At 46.9% G+C, this 17,306-nt stretch overlaps 1 pseudogene; it reads left to right on the forward strand.

The window, feature by feature from the left end:
• Positions 1-16,097: 16,097 nt before the first annotated feature.
• Positions 16,098-16,304, forward strand: LOC142260815 (U2 spliceosomal RNA; annotated as a pseudogene).
• Positions 16,305-17,306: the final 1,002 nt, after the last annotated feature.

Raw genomic sequence — 17,306 nt, forward strand, 5'->3', positions numbered from 1 at the left:
TGCTGACCCATGACTTGTTCATCTTGGCTTCTTTTAAAAACACAGCAAGCAAGGGTTACTCCAAGCGGAGTCTCCCTTTTTTCCAAAAATTGGGCCACACAGACACCCACCCCATCAGTGGCAGCACTTGGGCCCTAGTTGCAAACAGGATGTTTTGATTTGCATCAAGCACATTCCAAAATTCGCCATAATTAACCGTCCCCAGGATGACACCGGGGTAGGTAGCAAAGTCTTTCCTGATCCCAGCTCTGTTCATCTTGGCTTCTTTTAAAAACACAGCAAGCAAGGGTTACTCCAAGCGGAGTCTCCCTTTTTTCCAAAAATTGGGCCACACAGACACCCACCCCATCAGTGGCAGCACTTGGGCCCTAGTTGCAAACAGGATGTTTTGATTTGCATCAAGCACATTCAAAAATACGCCATAATTAACCGTCCCCAGGATGACACCGGGGTAGGTAGCAAAGTCTTTCCTGATCCCAGCTCTGTTCATCTTGGCTTCTTTTAAAAACACAGCAAGCAAGGGTTACTCCAAGCGGAGTCTCCCTTTTTTCCAAAAATTGGGCCACACAGACACCCACCCCATCAGTGGCAGCACTTGGGCCCTAGTTGCAAACAGGATGTTTTGATTTGCATCAAGCACATTCAAAAATACGCCATAATTAACCGTCCCCAGGATGACACCGGGGTAGGTAGCAAAGTCTTTCCTGATCCCAGCTCTGTTCATCTTGGCTTCTTTTAAAAACACAGCAAGCAAGGGTTACTCCAAGCGGAGTCTCCCTTTTTTCCAAAAATTGGGCCCCACACACACCCACCCCTTCAGTGGCAGCAGTTGTGCCCCAGTTGTACACTTCACAGCTACATTTGCATCAAGCACATTCAAAAATACGCTATTCTTAACCGTCCCCAGGATGACACCGGGGTAGGTAGCAAAGTCTTTCCTGATCCCAGCTCTGTTCATCTTGGCTTCTTTTAAAAACACAGCAAGCAAGGGTTACTCCAAGCGGAGTCTCCCTTTTTTCCAAAAATTGGGCCACACAGACACCCACCCCATCAGTGGCAGCACTTGGGCCCTAGTTGCAAACAGGATGTTTTGATTTGCATCAAGCACATTCAAAAATACGCCATAATTAACCGTCCCCAGGATGACACCGGGGTAGGTAGCAAAGTCTTTCCTGATCCCAGCTCTGTTCATCTTGGCTTCTTTTAAAAACACAGCAAGCAAGGGTTACTCCAAGCGGAGTCTCCCTTTTTTCCAAAAATTGGGCCACACAGACACCCACCCCATCAGTGGCAGCACTTGGGCCCTAGTTGCAAACAGGATGTTTTGATTTGCATCAAGCACATTCAAAAATACGCCATAATTAACCGTCCCCAGGATGACACCGGGGTAGGTAGCAAAGTCTTTCCTGATCCCAGCTCTGTTCATCTTGGCTTCTTTTAAAAACACAGCAAGCAAGGGTTACTCCAAGCGGAGTCTCCCTTTTTTCCAAAAATTGGGCCCCACACACACCCACCCCTTCAGTGGCAGCAGTTGTGCCCCAGTTGTACACTTCACAGCTACATTTGCATCAAGCACATTCAAAAATACGCTATTCTTAACCGTCCCCAGGATGACACCGGGGTAGGTAGCAAAGTCTTTCCTGATCCCAGCTCTGTTCATCTTGGCTTCTTTTAAAAACACAGCAAGCAAGGGTTACTCCAAGCGGAGTCTCCCTTTTTTCCAAAAATTGGGCCACACAGACACCCACCCCATCAGTGGCAGCACTTGGGCCCTAGTTGCAAACAGGATGTTTTGATTTGCATCAAGCACATTCAAAAATACGCCATAATTAACCGTCCCCAGGATGACACCGGGGTAGGTAGCAAAGTCTTTCCTGATCCCAGCTCTGTTCATCTTGGCTTCTTTTAAAAACACAGCAAGCAAGGGTTACTCCAAGCGGAGTCTCCCTTTTTTCCAAAAATTGGGCCCCACACACACCCACCCCTTCAGTGGCAGCAGTTGTGCCCCAGTTGTACACTTCACAGCTACATTTGCATCAAGCACATTCAAAAATACGCTATTCTTAACCGTCCCCAGGATGACACCGGGGTAGGTATGTCCAGGAGTAGAGATGAGCGAACCGGTCCAGGTTCGGCTCGAGGTCGGTTCGCCGAACGGAGCTCCCGTTCGAGTTCGGCTCGTCGAACGTTCGACGAACCGAACTCGAGCCAATAGGAAACAATGGCAGGCAATCACAAACACAGTAAAACACCTAGAAAACACCCTCAAAGGTGTCCAAAAGGTGACAAACAACTCACAACACAACACAAACACATGGGAAAGTGACAAGGACATATACTCATGCGAAAACAAAACAGCTGGACAAGGAAAAAGAGGAGGACACACAGATATAGGCATGGCACGCCATTCTAAAATCATGTAAAACACCGCAAGGTGACTCCAAGAGGAGTCTCCCTTTTTTCCAAAAATTGGGCCCCACACACACCCACCCCTTCAGTGGCAGCAGTTGTGCCCCAGTTGTACACTTCACAGCTACATTTGCATCAAGCACATTCAAAAATACGCTATTCTTAACCGTCCCCAGGATGACACCGGGGTAGGTAGCAAAGTCTTTCCTGATCCCAGCTCTGTTCATCTTGGCTTATTTTAAAAACACAGCAAGCAAGGGTTACTCCAAGCGGAGTCTCCCTTTTTTCCAAAAATTGGGCCACACAGACACCCACCCCATCAGTGGCAGCACTTGGGCCCTAGTTGCAAACAGGATGTTTTGATTTGCATCAAGCAAATTCAAAAATACGCCATAATTAACCGTCCCCAGGATGACACCGGGGTAGGTAGCAAAGTCTTTCCTGATCCCAGCTCTGTTCATCTTGGCTTCTTTTAAAAACACAGCAAGCAAGGGTTACTCCAAGCGGAGTCTCCCTTTTTTCCAAAAATTGGGCCACACAGACACCCACCCCATCAGTACTTTACCCTCCACACCAGTCCCAAGCTGGAAGCACTGCAGCACTGCCTCGGCGAAGCGGCAACAGGCTGTGCTGCAGCTAATCTGCATAGGTGACAAACCCCACAATGCAGAAGAGGTGTGGACAGCTCTAAAACAGCATGCAGATCACTGGCTCACACCTCTGAACCTAAAGCCAGGAAAGGTTGTGTGTGACAATGGCCGGAACCTGGTGGCGGCTTTGAGGCGAGGCCAGCTGACACATGTTCCATGCGTGGCCCATGTGCTCAACCTCGTGGTTCAGCGGTTTCTAAACTCATACCCAGAGCTGTCTGATCTGCTGGTAAAAGTTCGCCGCCTGTCTGCACATTTTCGAAAGTCACCTACTGCTTCAGCCGGCCTTGCCGGCTTTCAGCGTCATTTGCATCTTCCGGCTCACAGACTGGTGTGTGATGTCCCCACGCATTGCTGATATGTGCCCGTTCAAGTGTCTCGGGAATTTTCAACAGATCCGTCCGAAGGTGGATGGCCCCTTATTATGTCACGAGGATGGGTCCTTTTTATCGAGATACCAATTTGTGAGTGTTTTTAGGGCATGTTTGAAGTCGTTGGGGTTAGATCCGAAGTCTTTCGGATTGGGGCAGCGAAGGAGGCCTCTATATGCGGCCTACCGGAGGAGACAGTTAAGCAGATTGGTAGGTGGAAGTCGCAGCGCTTTAAGTCGTATGTACGTCCCCAGGTGGTTGTTGGCAATTGAGGGGAAAAGGGGGGGGTATTAGGGTAGCAATGGGGGGGGTGAGAGTGTGTGTTTTTTGTCAATTTGGTTTGGTGAGGCAATAAAATGGTGTCGTCTGTACATTTTGTATTGCAGAAGCACCCCCCCTTCCTTCCCTGGTCTGGATCCTTGGCCACTCTTATGTGTATTGGGGAGCCCGACGAGCGGACGCGAGATGGAACGGGAGACAGCTAGGTTTTGAGAAGGACCTGGCTCTCGTGCGATGGCTCGGTGTTCGGGGGTTAGGGTGGAACAGGGTGTTGCAGGAGGTGCATAGATACGCCCGGTTGGACAGACCTCCTGACATCTTAGTGTTGCATGCCGGGGGGAATGATTTGGGTGGGCGTCCTTTTCGAATCTTGATAACGGACATCAAACATGATTTGTTACGGTTATGGGTGTCGTTTCCAGGTCTAACGATAGTCTGGTCGGAGATAGTAGCGAGAAAGAGTTGGCAGAAAGCGCGGTCAGTTGACAGGTTGAACAAGGCGCGGGCGAAGGTTAATAGGGCGATCTCGAAGTTTGTTAGTCGGAACGGGGGTATAGCAATACGGCATGTTGAGTTGGAAAGGACGGAAGAGGAATTTTGGTTGGCTGACGGGGTACACCTTAATGCGGTGGGAACTGACTTATGGGCTCTTGGCTTGCAGGGAGGTATTGAGAGGGCCCTTTGCTTGCGGGGGGTCTCAGGCACTTGAAGGGTTTCAAGGTGCCTTCGTTGTGGTGTTGTTTATTGGTGGGTCCTTGAAGTTGGTTTAAAATTGGTTCGGGGATTCATCCGGGTATGGATCCCCTCATTGGCAGAATTGATGGTCCCCTAGTGATTTTGGGGGGGAACCCCGACGGGGTATGTCGGGGCCCCTGGGGGTGTGGTTGGGGTTGACGGAGGATTAACCCTAACCATTTGGTGCTACTGAGTCAGTGTGGGTAACGGCTGGGAGCAAGTTGAGGTTTTTTATTGCTCGGTTATGGGAATCACCAGGGTTTTGGTAGCTTCAAGGACCTTACCACATTGCAAATTTTATTGGTTATGTATTCTTGTTAATAAAATGGCTGCTATGGCCAAAATTATCCAAAGATAAATTTGTGTCTGTGTAATTACTTTTAAATAAGAAATGGGAATGGAGGTGTGGGGTATGAAAGGAAGACCGGAGTCAACAATTCCAGGGTCAAGCATGTTTATTTGCGTAAGCTTCGTTCCAGGGTAGAAAGGGTAAGAGTGCCTTTCAGAATTCGAAGTGGTCGGACTGTACGGACCACCAAGAACTGCAGGAGAGCTTGAACATCTTCCCATGGATGTGCGACATCCTCCCTCATCAGTTACGTAGGTAAGCAGGTTCTCAGCATTGCAGCCCATTTGTCGTCTTAAGTTAGTTAAGCGGGGTTAACTAACCTGTCAGTTCAGCCTCAGGTCTAAAGCAGAGGCCTGGACTCCACTCCTTACTCCTCACTCCACAACTCTCCTTAAAAACAACTGACTCCTTTTTCCTGCCCCGGGGTCTCCAGACCCTTAGGTGGGCGTTTCCTTCCGTCTGGTCCTGCCCACTGGTGTGCCTGTCTTTCCCTGGGGGAGGTGACTAGGGTTTTCTGGTTGGCTTTGTGTGACTTAGGTGAGGGAAGTTGTTATGCGGGGGCCTATGTGTGACTACCTGCAGTGTCAGGGCGTCACATATGTATGTGTGTATGTCTGCTAAAGGAATCCGCACCGTCATATTTACAAACACAAAATTTTGACTCTATGCACAGAAGAGAGTCATGCTATTTACATGATTTGTGTTTTTTTACCTTTTAAAACTATCATTAAATGTTAAGTTTTAGTTAGGGATTTATGCTTCTGTCTGTCTCTCTCCCAGTCTCTGTCATCTGTCTGTCTCTGTGTGTCTCTATCTCTATCCATGTCTCTCTGTCTCTCTATCTCTGTCTGTCTCTCTGTGTCTGTCTGTCTTTCTCTCTTTGTGGCTGTCTGTTTCTATGTCTGTCTGTCTCTTTTCCAGGTCTGTCTCTTTTCCAGGTCTGTCTCTTTCCCTGTCTGTCTGTCTCTTCCCCTGTCTGTCTCTTCCCCTGTCTGTCTCTTCCCCTGTCTGTCTCTGTATTTCTTTGTCTGTCTCTGTCTGTCTCTTCCCCTGTCTGTCTCTTTCCCTGTCTCTCTCTGCCTGTCTCTCTTTGTCTCTCTCTGTCTGACTCATTCCCCGTTTGTCTCTTTCCCTGTCTATCTCTGTATTTCTTTGTCTGTCTCTATCTGTCTGTCTCTCTCTGTCTGTCTCTTCCCCTGTCTGTCTGTTTCCCTGTCGGTCTGCCTTTTCTCCTGCCTGTCTCTGTATGTTTGTCTTTGTCTGTTTCCCTATCTGCCTCTGTCTCTTTCTCTGTCTCTGTCTGTCTGCCTTTTTTCCCTGTCTATCTCTGTCTGTCTCTTTCCCTGTCTGCCTCTGTCTGTTTGTCTCTGTCTCTTTCCCTGTCTGTCTATGCCTATCTGTCTCTGTCTGTTTGTCTCTCAGTCTGTGTCTGTCTCTCTCTATCTGTCTCCCCACTGACATCATATTATCTCACACATAAGCTTCTTATACTATGAATGTCCTTTGTTCCTATAGCAACCAATCACAGCTGCTATTAATAACTTGCAGCTCCCACCTCCATTCAGTTTAATGGAGGCAGGTTTTTTGGAGAGTAACTGTAAAGGTTAAATATTCCTGTTAAAACATAGTCTACAAAGTTCCCTGAGTCACATGAGGTGTCTGCAAAATTTTGTGTTTGTAAATATGACGGTGCGGATTCCTTTAGCAGACATACACACATACATATGTGACGCCCTGACACTGCAGATAGTCACACATAGGCCCCCGCATAACAACTTCCCTCACCTAAGTCACACAAAGCCAACCAGAAAACCCTAGTCACCTCCCCTAGGGAAAGACAGGCACACCAGTGGGCAGGACCAGACGGAAGGAAACGCCCACCTAGGGGTCTGGAGACCCCGGGGCAGGAAAAAGGAGTCAGTTGTTTTTAAGGAGAGTTGTGGAGTGAGGAGTAAGGAGTGGAGTCCAGGCCTCTGCTTTAGACCTGAGGCTGAACTGACAGGTTAGTTAACCCCGCTTAACTAACTTAAGACAACAAATGGGCTGCAATGCTGAGAACCTGCTTACCTACGTAACTGATGAGGGAGGATGTCGCAAATCCATGGGAAGATGTTCAAGCTCTCCTGCAGTTCTTGGTGGTCCGTACAGTCTGACCACTTCGAATTCTGAAAGGCACTCTTACCCTTTCTACCCTGGAACGAAGCTTACGCAAATAAACATGCTTGACCCTGGAATTGTTGACTCCGGTCTTCCTTTCATACCCCACACCTCCATTCCCATTTCTTATTTAAAAGTAATTACACAGACACAAATTTATCTTTGGATAATTTTGGCCATAGCAGCCATTTTATTAACAAGAATACATAACCAATTAAATTTGCAATGTGGTAAGGTCCTTGAAGCTACCAAAACCCTGGTGATTCCCATAACCGAGCAATAAAAAACCTCAACTTGCTCCCAGCCGTTACCCACACTGGCTCAGGAGCACCAAATTATAAGGGTTAATCCTCCGTCAACCCCAACCACACCCCCAGGGGCCCCGACATACCCCGTCGGGGTTCCCCCCCAAAATCACCAGGGGACCATCAATTCTGCCAATGAGGGGATCCATACCCGGATGAATCCCCGAACCAATTTTAAACCAACTTCAAGGACCCACCAATAAACAACACCACAACGAAGGCACCTTGAAACCCTTCAAGTGCCTGAGACCCCCCGCAAGCAAAGGGCCCTCTCAATACCTCCCTGCAAGCCAAGAGCCCATAAGTCAGTTCCCACCGCATTAAGGTGTACCCCGTCAGCCAACCAAAATTCCTCTTCCGTCCTTTCCAACTCAACATGCCGTATTGCTATACCCCCGTTCCGACTAACAAACTTCGAGATCGCCCTATTAACCTTCGCCCGCGCCTTGTTCAACCTGTCAACTGACCGCGCTTTCTGCCAACTCTTTCTCGCTACTATCTCTGACCAGACTATCGTTAGACCTGGAAACGACGCCCATAACCGTAACAAATCATGTTTGATGTCCTTTATCAAGATTCGAAAAGGACGCCCACCCAAATCATTCCCCCCGGCATGCAACACTAAGATGTCAGGAGGTCTGTCCAACCGGGCGTATCTATGCACCTCCTGCACCCTAACCCCCGAACACCGAGCCATCGCACGAGAGCCAGGTCCTTCTCAAAACCTAGCTGTCTCCAGTTCCATCTCGCGTCCGCTCGTCGGGCTCCCCAATACACATAAGAGTGGCCAAGGATCCAGACCAGGGAAGGAAGGGGGGGTGCTTCTGCAATACAAAATGTACAGACGACACCATTTTATTGCCTCACCAAACCAAATTGACAAAAAACACACACTCTCACCCCCCCCATTGCTACCCTAATACCCTAATACCCCCCCCCTTTTCCCCTCAATTGCCAACAACCACCTGGGGACGTACATACGACTTAAAGCGCTGCGACTTCCACCTACCAATCTGCTTAACTGTCTCCTCCGGTAGGCCGCATATAGAGGCCTCCGTCGCTGCCCCAATCCGAAAGACTTCGGATCTAACCCCAACGACTTCAAACATGCCCTAAAAACACTCACAAATTGGTATCTCGATAAAAAGATATATGTAATAAGGGGCCATCCACCTTCGGACGGATCTGTTGAAAATTCCCGAGACACTTGAACGGGCACATATCAGATGCCACAACCATCCCCAAACGGACTAGTCTACCCACACCTCTCTGATCAGTTTTCGATTTCCTAATCCAAAATTCAACTCCGTTTTCCACTGACATAATGTCACCCCAATCCAAGCCCCCGGGGAACGCCTTACTGGGCGATACCAACTCCCCAACCCGCAGGGCTCCAAAAAACGCCAAAGAAAAGGCTAACTTAAACAAACTCACCTCAAACGGAGATAGACAAACCCCCCACAACGCCCTACCCAGCCGGGTAGGGACCCAGCCCAGCCCAGCTGGGACCCAGTTTGAGCGAGGAACGGAACAAGTCCTTCCCACACCAAGGTTTGCAGGCCCTACCTCAGTCAGGGTTTCACCCACACTCTACAGCTCCGGAATGTCATGCTCTTCAGCCTCCTCCTCCTCCTGCGCATCCTCATCCACTTTACCCTCCACACCAGTCCCAAGCTGGAAGCACTGCAGCACTGCCTCGGCGAAGCGGCAACAGGCTGTGCTGCAGCTAATCTGCATAGGTGACAAACCCCACAATGCAGAAGAGGTGTAGACAGCTCTAAAACAGCATGCAGATCACTGGCTCACACCTCTGAACCTAAAGCCAGGAAAGGTTGTGTGTGACAATGGCCGGAACCTGGTGGCGGCTTTGAGGCGAGGCCAGCTGACACATGTTCCATGCGTGGCCCATGTGCTCAACCTCGTGGTTCAGCGGTTTCTAAACTCATACCCAGAGCTGTCTGATCTGCTGGTAAAAGTTCGCCGCCTGTCTGCACATTTTCGAAAGTCACCTACTGCTTCAGCCGGCCTTGCCGGCTTTCAGCGTCATTTGCATCTTCCGGCTCACAGACTGGTGTGTGATGTCCCCACGCATTGGAATTCAACTCTGCACATGTTGATCAGGATATGTGAGCAGAAGAGGGCAGTTGTTGAGTACCTGCATCACCTAAGCCATCGGGAAATGGGTCAAACTCCACACATAACACCTGAGGAGTGGAGATGGATGTCCGACCTATGTACCATCCTCCAAAACTTTGAGGACTCCACCAAGATGGTGAGCGGCGATGACGCCATTATTAGCGTCACCATACCGCTTCTCTGCCTTCTAAAACGGTCTCTGCTCAAAACCAAACATGATGCATTGCAGGCGGAACACGATGAGTTGGAGCAAGAAACAGTAGTGGGTGTGGGTGATAACACACAGCCCAGCCTCGTCTCATCACAACGTGCAGTGGAGGACTATGACGAGGAGGAAGATGAAGACATGGAGCAACTCTCCGACCAAATTGAGGATATGACATGCATACCAGTCATATGCTCAGTTCAGCGTGGCTGGCCAGAGGACAGGGTAGATGAGGAGGAGGAGGAGGAGAAGGAGGAGGACAGCATGTTCAGTCATCGTGTTGGTCTGGATATTGAAGTGATGGCTGTTAAGAGTCTGGCGCACATGGATGACTTTATGGTAAGCTGCCTGTCTCGTGACCCTCGCGTTAAGAACATCTTGGCCGACAATCATTACTGGTTGGTAACACTGTTAGACCCACGCTACAAGGAGAACTTTATGTCTCTTATTCCCGAGGCGGAGAGGTCAGCCAAAATGCAGCAGTTCTGGAAGGCCATAGTCACGGAAGTAGGCAAAGCATTCCCTTCACAAAACGCTAGCGTCATAATTGTAACACTATTAGTTAAAAGAAAGGGATAAACTGTAAAAAAAACAAAATAAGGCATAACTTTTTTTTAACATCAATTTTTTTTTTTTAGATTTAACCAAAGAATGTGCACATTTGTTATAATAAACAAGTGAAAAATGTTGAAAATCAGTCATCCAAAGGTGTGTGAAAAAAAAATATATATATGGTACCAATAAAAATGTCACTTTGTCCTGCAAAGAATGCAGCCCCCCACATTATTTTTTTCCTCTGTGCGGCCCATACACCCAGCCGAGTTTGAGACCCCCTGCCTTACACTATATAGATATCATGTTCATTCCCCATCTATCTTGCTCAGGAGAGCATCTCCCTCCCCCGGCACCAAGAGCAGCTCATACTGAATTGTTACAATGACTACATTGACACCCCCATACTTTGCACTGACGAGGGGCAAGCACCCCGAAACACCGTGTCTGCAAATTGGGATTCTGATCTGGCTTATATATCCTGAGTCATATTGCAATGGATTGTTGAAAATCCACTTGTGACTTTTAGGATCGCTACTTCCAATAGGTGGCGCTGTGCTAGAGTTTGTCTCCTTTACTGGAGAGACAATTTGTACATTGACTAGTAACACTGCACACAGAAATGCACCTTAATATTCCACTGTTAACCCTTTCCTCCCAGCTGTAACACACAACTCCTCACCTTGATATCATGGTGATTTATGGTCAGAATGACTTCAATGCGATCAGTGATTTCTATTCTAGCTCTGCTCACATAGATTTTATATCCACACTCAACTATAGGCCGTTCTTCATATTTTGGGGGTTTTTAGTCAGATATACTAGTTTGTGCCTGTATAGTATTGGTGTAGATGGGAGTGTAGGGCATGGGTTACATGGCACTGTGGTGGGATACTGATGGGAGGTATTGGTGCTGTGTTTGAGGCTTCTACTGGGTATTTTCCTACAAATACTGGAACAGCTCACTGCTTAGAATGATCCTTCCCAGCTCTATAATATATTATATATACCCCACAATGCAGGCTCACACACACATTTGTCTCAAGTGTGTTGTAGGGACACAGATACAGTCTTGGTCATGTGACTAAAGGCTACTTTACACACTGCGATATCGGTCCTGATATCGCTAGTGTGGGTACCCGCCCCCATCTGTTGCGCGACACGGGCAAATTGCTGCCCATGCTGCACAACACCGAACAGAACCAGTCACACATACTTACCTGCCCGGCGACGTCGCTGTGACCGGCGAACCGCCTCCTTTCTAAGGGGGCGGTTCGTGCGGCGTCACAGCAACGTCACTGAGCGACCGCCCAATAGCAGTGGAGGGGCGGAGATGAGTGGCCGGAACATCCCGCCCACCTCCTTCCTTCCTCATAGCGGCTTTGAGGCAGGTAAGGAGAGGTTCCTCGTTTCTGCGGTGTCACACGGAGCAATGTGTGCTGCCGCAGGAGCGACGAACTACATCGTTACTGCTGCAGTAACGATAATCGAGAATGGAGACCCATGTCACCGATGAGCGATTTTGCACGTTTTTGCAACGATGCAAAATCGCTCATCGGTGTCACACGCAGCAACATCGCTAATGCGGCCGGATGTGCGTCACAAATTCCGTGACCCCAACGACTCCGCATTAGCGATGTCGCAGCGTGTAAAGCCCCCTTTAGTGGGAGTGGTGTACAGGGTCTTAGCAGTAAAGAGTATTCCATATTTCTGCCAGATACCCACAGAGATATTGAAATCTGAAAAAAGAGACTTCTGCTCATTGAAGGTAAGAACTGCTCACATAGCGTTCAACTCCACAGCAAACGTGTGCTCTAGCACTGGCATCTCAGCAGGGATATTCCCCTACTACACATGTGTGTCTGGGTCGCTGTGACAGTTTACAGGACATAACTCAGGGCACCTAGACAGAAGGCAGAGGGACTACTTTCTATTTCTGGTGTAGATCTTAGTACAATATATATATATATACTATTACATGTGACACATGTACCTTGTATTACCATTATTCGCTGTATATGAACCCCTTTTCTCCGGGCATTATTTGTCTATAGCATTTTTCACGAACCTGAGGCAACTGAGAACCCTTCAGTGAAGGAATTCCACTAACCCTCACAATACCAACCAGGGGCCTCCCTGCAGTAACTCAGGTAGTTGTACCCATTCTCTTTCCGCATTCTATGTGTTCTTCTTCTTTCTTCTTTTTTTTCTTTTTTCTTCTTTTTATTTCTATCATGTAGTTCAGGGGTTTATAGATATATGTCCTGCATCTCATATTTCCTTTAGTGGTGCTTCTTACCCATTCTCATATCATTTACCCTAGTATTTCATGATCCTGAGGCGACTGAGAACCCTTTAATAAAGGAATCCTTTTTCACTTGAATTGTCAAGTGATACTTACCAGTGACTATCACGTAATGTTACAGGTAGTTGCATTTTCTTCCTCTTCTTTCTCTCCTTTCTTCTTTGTCACACGGTCCATTGTGTTATAGCCCACGTGTCATGATAACACTTGTACCATCTTTTCATTTAGATTCCACCTACAATTATTTACCGATTCCAGTTCTGAAATAGGCTTTCATCATCTACTCACTAGAATTCTCAAGTGCATAAGGTACTGAGACATATACATGTTCACACCATTATAAAGAACAAAGTATAACCATTGAGGTTTTTCTCACACCCATGTTCCTGTGTTCTTTGATATGATATGTGTTCATTTCCTTCACTATATAGGATTGCAAGTTTTCCATTTGTACCTTAATGGCAATGACGCTATACAATTGAACACATATCATCCTGTTATCCATATAGGTGTGTATTTACCTGCTTGACTATTTTTGGTTGTTTGATCCAGAATGTTTCTCCAGATAGGTCATGTGGAAATTTTCTTTCCTCAGTACAAATGTTTTCACTATGGCTTTGGAAAAATTTTTTGTATGTGCATCATGGTTATTTGACCCATTGTACTCTCAAGTAGCAATATATTGTACTGTTATGTTGTACTATGTACTAATTACGTGTTTATATGGTTTTGTAACCCTTTATGATCTTAGATAACTTTATCCTTGATAAAGACCTAAAAACAAGGTCGAAACGTTGGATGAATTATCCTTTTGCACAAATAAAGAATTTTCAGCATTCCAAGAGTTCTTTTCTTACGTTATTGATCACTATAGTGTGCCAGAGCTATTTCTATTGAATTGACTCTTATTTTTTCTGAGCACCTGCTATATACACAGTGAGCCAGACATATTCAAGTTTCATTCAGAAGGCAGAGGGAAGCCTTAGCAGCTGAGCCTATATCTTGGCTTGTGAGCATTAGAACAGGCCGGCGATTACAGGGTAACATGAAAAATGTCCAGCTTGCATTATGACTAGAACATGACAATATCCTTTTAAGTACTAACCTATGATGCGTTCCTAAGCAGTTGATGTTATATGTTCTACATTTCATTTTCTGCATACTTTACAAGTAGTAGAATTTGCTTTGATATAGGCAACTGGATTTTCACAATGAAAAGGCAAAGGATAACGCCCGAAAAAGACGCCATACATTATGTCAGTGCCATCACTGACAAACCTGGATTGACCATGAAATACATCAATCCCCTTAAAGGTGAGTTAAAACAAGTTTTAACTAAATTGCCTTAATATTGTCATGCATTAGAATGACTGTCTTAGGTAATGATAAATATTTTCTACAGGAAGAGGAGTGTTTGCTGAAACTGAAATCGAAAAAGGGAGTTTTGTTGCAGAATATCGAGGCGAGCTCACGTATGCACTTACGATGGTAGACAACTACTCGAGATTTATGGTTGTGGTACAAGTCAAAGATCTAATGGCCCATACTGCAGCGAAGGTCTTCCAAGCACACTTATGCAGACCTCATGGCTACTCAGAGAGAGTCCTCACAGATCAAGGCACTGCCTTTGAAGCGGAAATCTTCAAGGACTTCTGCAGCTTTTACCGATGCAGGAAGATGCGCACTACACCCTACCATGCTCAAACCAATGGTTATCAACCTGCTCAGGACTTTACCCCATATTCCAGATGTGGCCTTACAAGTGATTTATAGAGGGTTAACAATACGTTGGGATCACCGGATCTAATCTCCCTTTTTATACACCCTAAAATCTTGTTTGCTTTAGAATAAACAATAACATCATAAAGGTATAGCAGTACCGTTTCAAAGTTTCGGTGTCCCAAGCAGCATTCCATCAGCCTCTGGAAGGTTCCTGGCAAATTGCACAGCTCGAAGGGCATGCTTTTGAACTCGCAGAGACCCATCGGGGTGGCAAAGGCGGTCTTCTCCCGGTCTGCCTCAGCAACGGACACTTGCCAATAGCGACTAGTGAGATCAAGGGTAGAAAAATAATTTGCAGTTCTCAATGCAGCTAGCTATTCCTCAATACAGGGGAGTGGTGCTGTCCTTCTTCTTTAACAGGACCAACGGAGCTGCCCAGAGGCTACAACTGTCACGGATAACCCCAGCCTCCTTCATGTTGCTCAACATGTCCTTGGTACACTGGTAATGTGCAGGTAGTTTTGGCTTATATCTCTCTTTGATGGGTGGGTGTGCACTTGTGGGGATGTAGTGTTTGACCCCTTTTATTCTTCAAAAGTCTAGCGGATGTTTGCTGAAGACTTGCTCGTATTCTTGCACTAGCCTGTAGACCCCCTTCTTGTGATGTGAAGGTGTGGAGTCAGTGCCTACGTGTAATTCCTTACACCACTCCTCTGGCTGACTTGGTGAGCTGTCACTGAATGGGTGGGCTGAAGCAATGGTGGATGCTGCTGTTTGGATAGCATGTGTATCTACTGAGAACAGCTTATCAATGGTGGCAAATCGGAGCAGCTTAATCTCTTGCTCTCCGCAGTTCAACACTCTCATGGGCACTCTTCCCTTCCATATTAATGAATAAAACTATGATGTAAATAGCATATAGATACCCCACAAATGCAGATAAAAGTAGGTTATGGGAAAAGGGGGAAGAGAGAAACAGGAAAATAGTGGAATAAAGTATACCTTCCAGGTGGGAGAGGAAATGGCAGCACAGCCAGTGGAGGTGAAGCAAGGGGAGCCTGCAACTAAAGAGTTGAGAGCGTTATCACATGGTGACTGAGCCTGATTGTAACGGGAGCATAGAGGTGCCGATCCTGTCTTACCTGCGTTGGTGTAGAAGTGGGTGTCCTGTGGTGGAGTCAGCTGTGTGCAGTGGTGGCCGTGGGTTCTTTTATGTGCGACCGTAGTAATAGCTGCGCCCACTTCCTGTATGGGAGTGGAATGCAGTGAGGCTAATGGAACGCACGCCTGCGCATTTGTGTTTAACGTCGCGCATGTGCAGAACGGAGAAAAGGCTGCGCTCACTTCCTAATGAAAGGGAGTGAGACGCAGCTGGGAAGGGAAGGGAAAAGATTAGGGTTTGGGGATGATGAAAGGGCTTTCTACGGGCAAGGATGGCAAAGGGTGGCAGTGACGGAAAGTCAGGCAGCCTGTCCTGTCCTGTCCTGTCCGTCCGTCTTTTTGTATCATGAATTGGAAAGACTGCAAGGGGGAGGGGAGGTGCTTGGATGAGGAGGAGTTATTCAGATTAATTGCAGTGGGCGGCGGCTGCAAAAAGCATCATTCTTCTTTTTTTTGCTCTGCAAAACAGCCTTTTCAAGGGTTGGCTTGGGTGACAAAATGTCTTCTGTAGGCGTGGGTTTGTCTCCCTCTCCCTAAGATGTGTCCGGTATAGGCCAGGGTGCCACTCAAGGCCGTAACCAATTCGGGTTATAGCTTCTCGGCCTTTTGGCTAAGATCAAGTGTAGTTTCGGAGGACGCTACCTTGGTCGGTACTGGAAGGTGCCTGGGATTGCACGTCTGCCGGCCTTGAGGAAGTGTGTGCGCCTTCTGGTGACACATAGCCCTCTTGTGCCTGGACGGTTCCCAGGCAACGGGAGGCGATCACCTTTGTTATTTTGAAGTCCTACTGATAAACAGAAAAAAAAAAAAATTAAATCTGTTCTTATCAGTTTAATATCTGATACGTCCCCTCTCTGGGGACCATATATTAAATGGATTTTTAGAACAAGGAGATGGAAAAAATCTTGCTCTGTCCACTCCACGCATTGACCTGGTATTGCAGTACCTCCAGGACCGGTGCACCCCTTCTTAACCCAGTTTCCAAAAGCAGAACTCAATTCACCTGATTCAAATGAGCCCCATTAGTGAATTGAAAGAAAGCAAAAACTTTATATGCACCTCAATTTGGCCAATTCACTTTTCACACTTTCACCCTTTTTTTTTATCTTTCACACCTTTTACTTGCTTTATTGATGCAAAAGCTGTGCCAAATAGCAAACTCATCTCCACTCAACTTGACCAACTCTGCTATGTCCCGTGCAGTATCTTATTCTCAGTCTTATCTAGATCATTTGCAATTGAATAGAATAGATCCCTTTTGGACACATTGGATTCAGCTGCTGCAGTGACTGCAGGTGTTAGAAGATGCAGACTTGGCATCAGGTGCTGTCTATCAGATTCCACTCCAATTAAAGCTTCCATTGTTTTTCGGTGTTTTCTTTGAGCAATGATGATGTCTTTAGTGATCTGTTGGCTCCCTCTCCTGGAGGAAGAGTTTGCTTGCTCTTGGACTTTCAAAAAGAGAGGTCATGATAGACATTTAGCTTCTGAGCCCAATTGGGGACAGTCATGGGTGATGAATGTTTTGCAACCTGCTGCGAAGCCTGATACCGCAATATAAGGAACGTCAAATACTAAGAATGGGCGGCCTATGAAAGAATTAGTACTTTCATTAAGCATACTTAAACGGCTAATTGGGAATAGACAAACTGTAAAAAGCCCTCTGAGAAAACCCCTCTCTAACCTTTGTTAGTAAGCTTTTCTGTAGTCTGCCTGTTGATGTATTTTCCGTTTGAACAGTGCACAACATGAAGTGACGGAACACTGGCTTGTCACAATGTCCCCCGCTGACATCACGATAGCGCTGCTGCCTAGAAAGCCAGCTGCGCAGCAGAAGTTGCTCTTTGGGTGGGATGGTGGGCTAATGTATCTATTCCTGCTTGGTGTGAGTTTGACATGATCTAGAGCAACGAGTTCCAGTGGCTAGCGGTTGATTATTGGCTGTAATGGGGCTTTCTGGCTGGTGCCAG

This window comes from Anomaloglossus baeobatrachus, unplaced genomic scaffold, assembly GCF_048569485.1.
Source record: "Anomaloglossus baeobatrachus isolate aAnoBae1 unplaced genomic scaffold, aAnoBae1.hap1 Scaffold_196, whole genome shotgun sequence".
NCBI lineage: Eukaryota > Metazoa > Chordata > Amphibia > Anura > Aromobatidae > Anomaloglossus > Anomaloglossus baeobatrachus.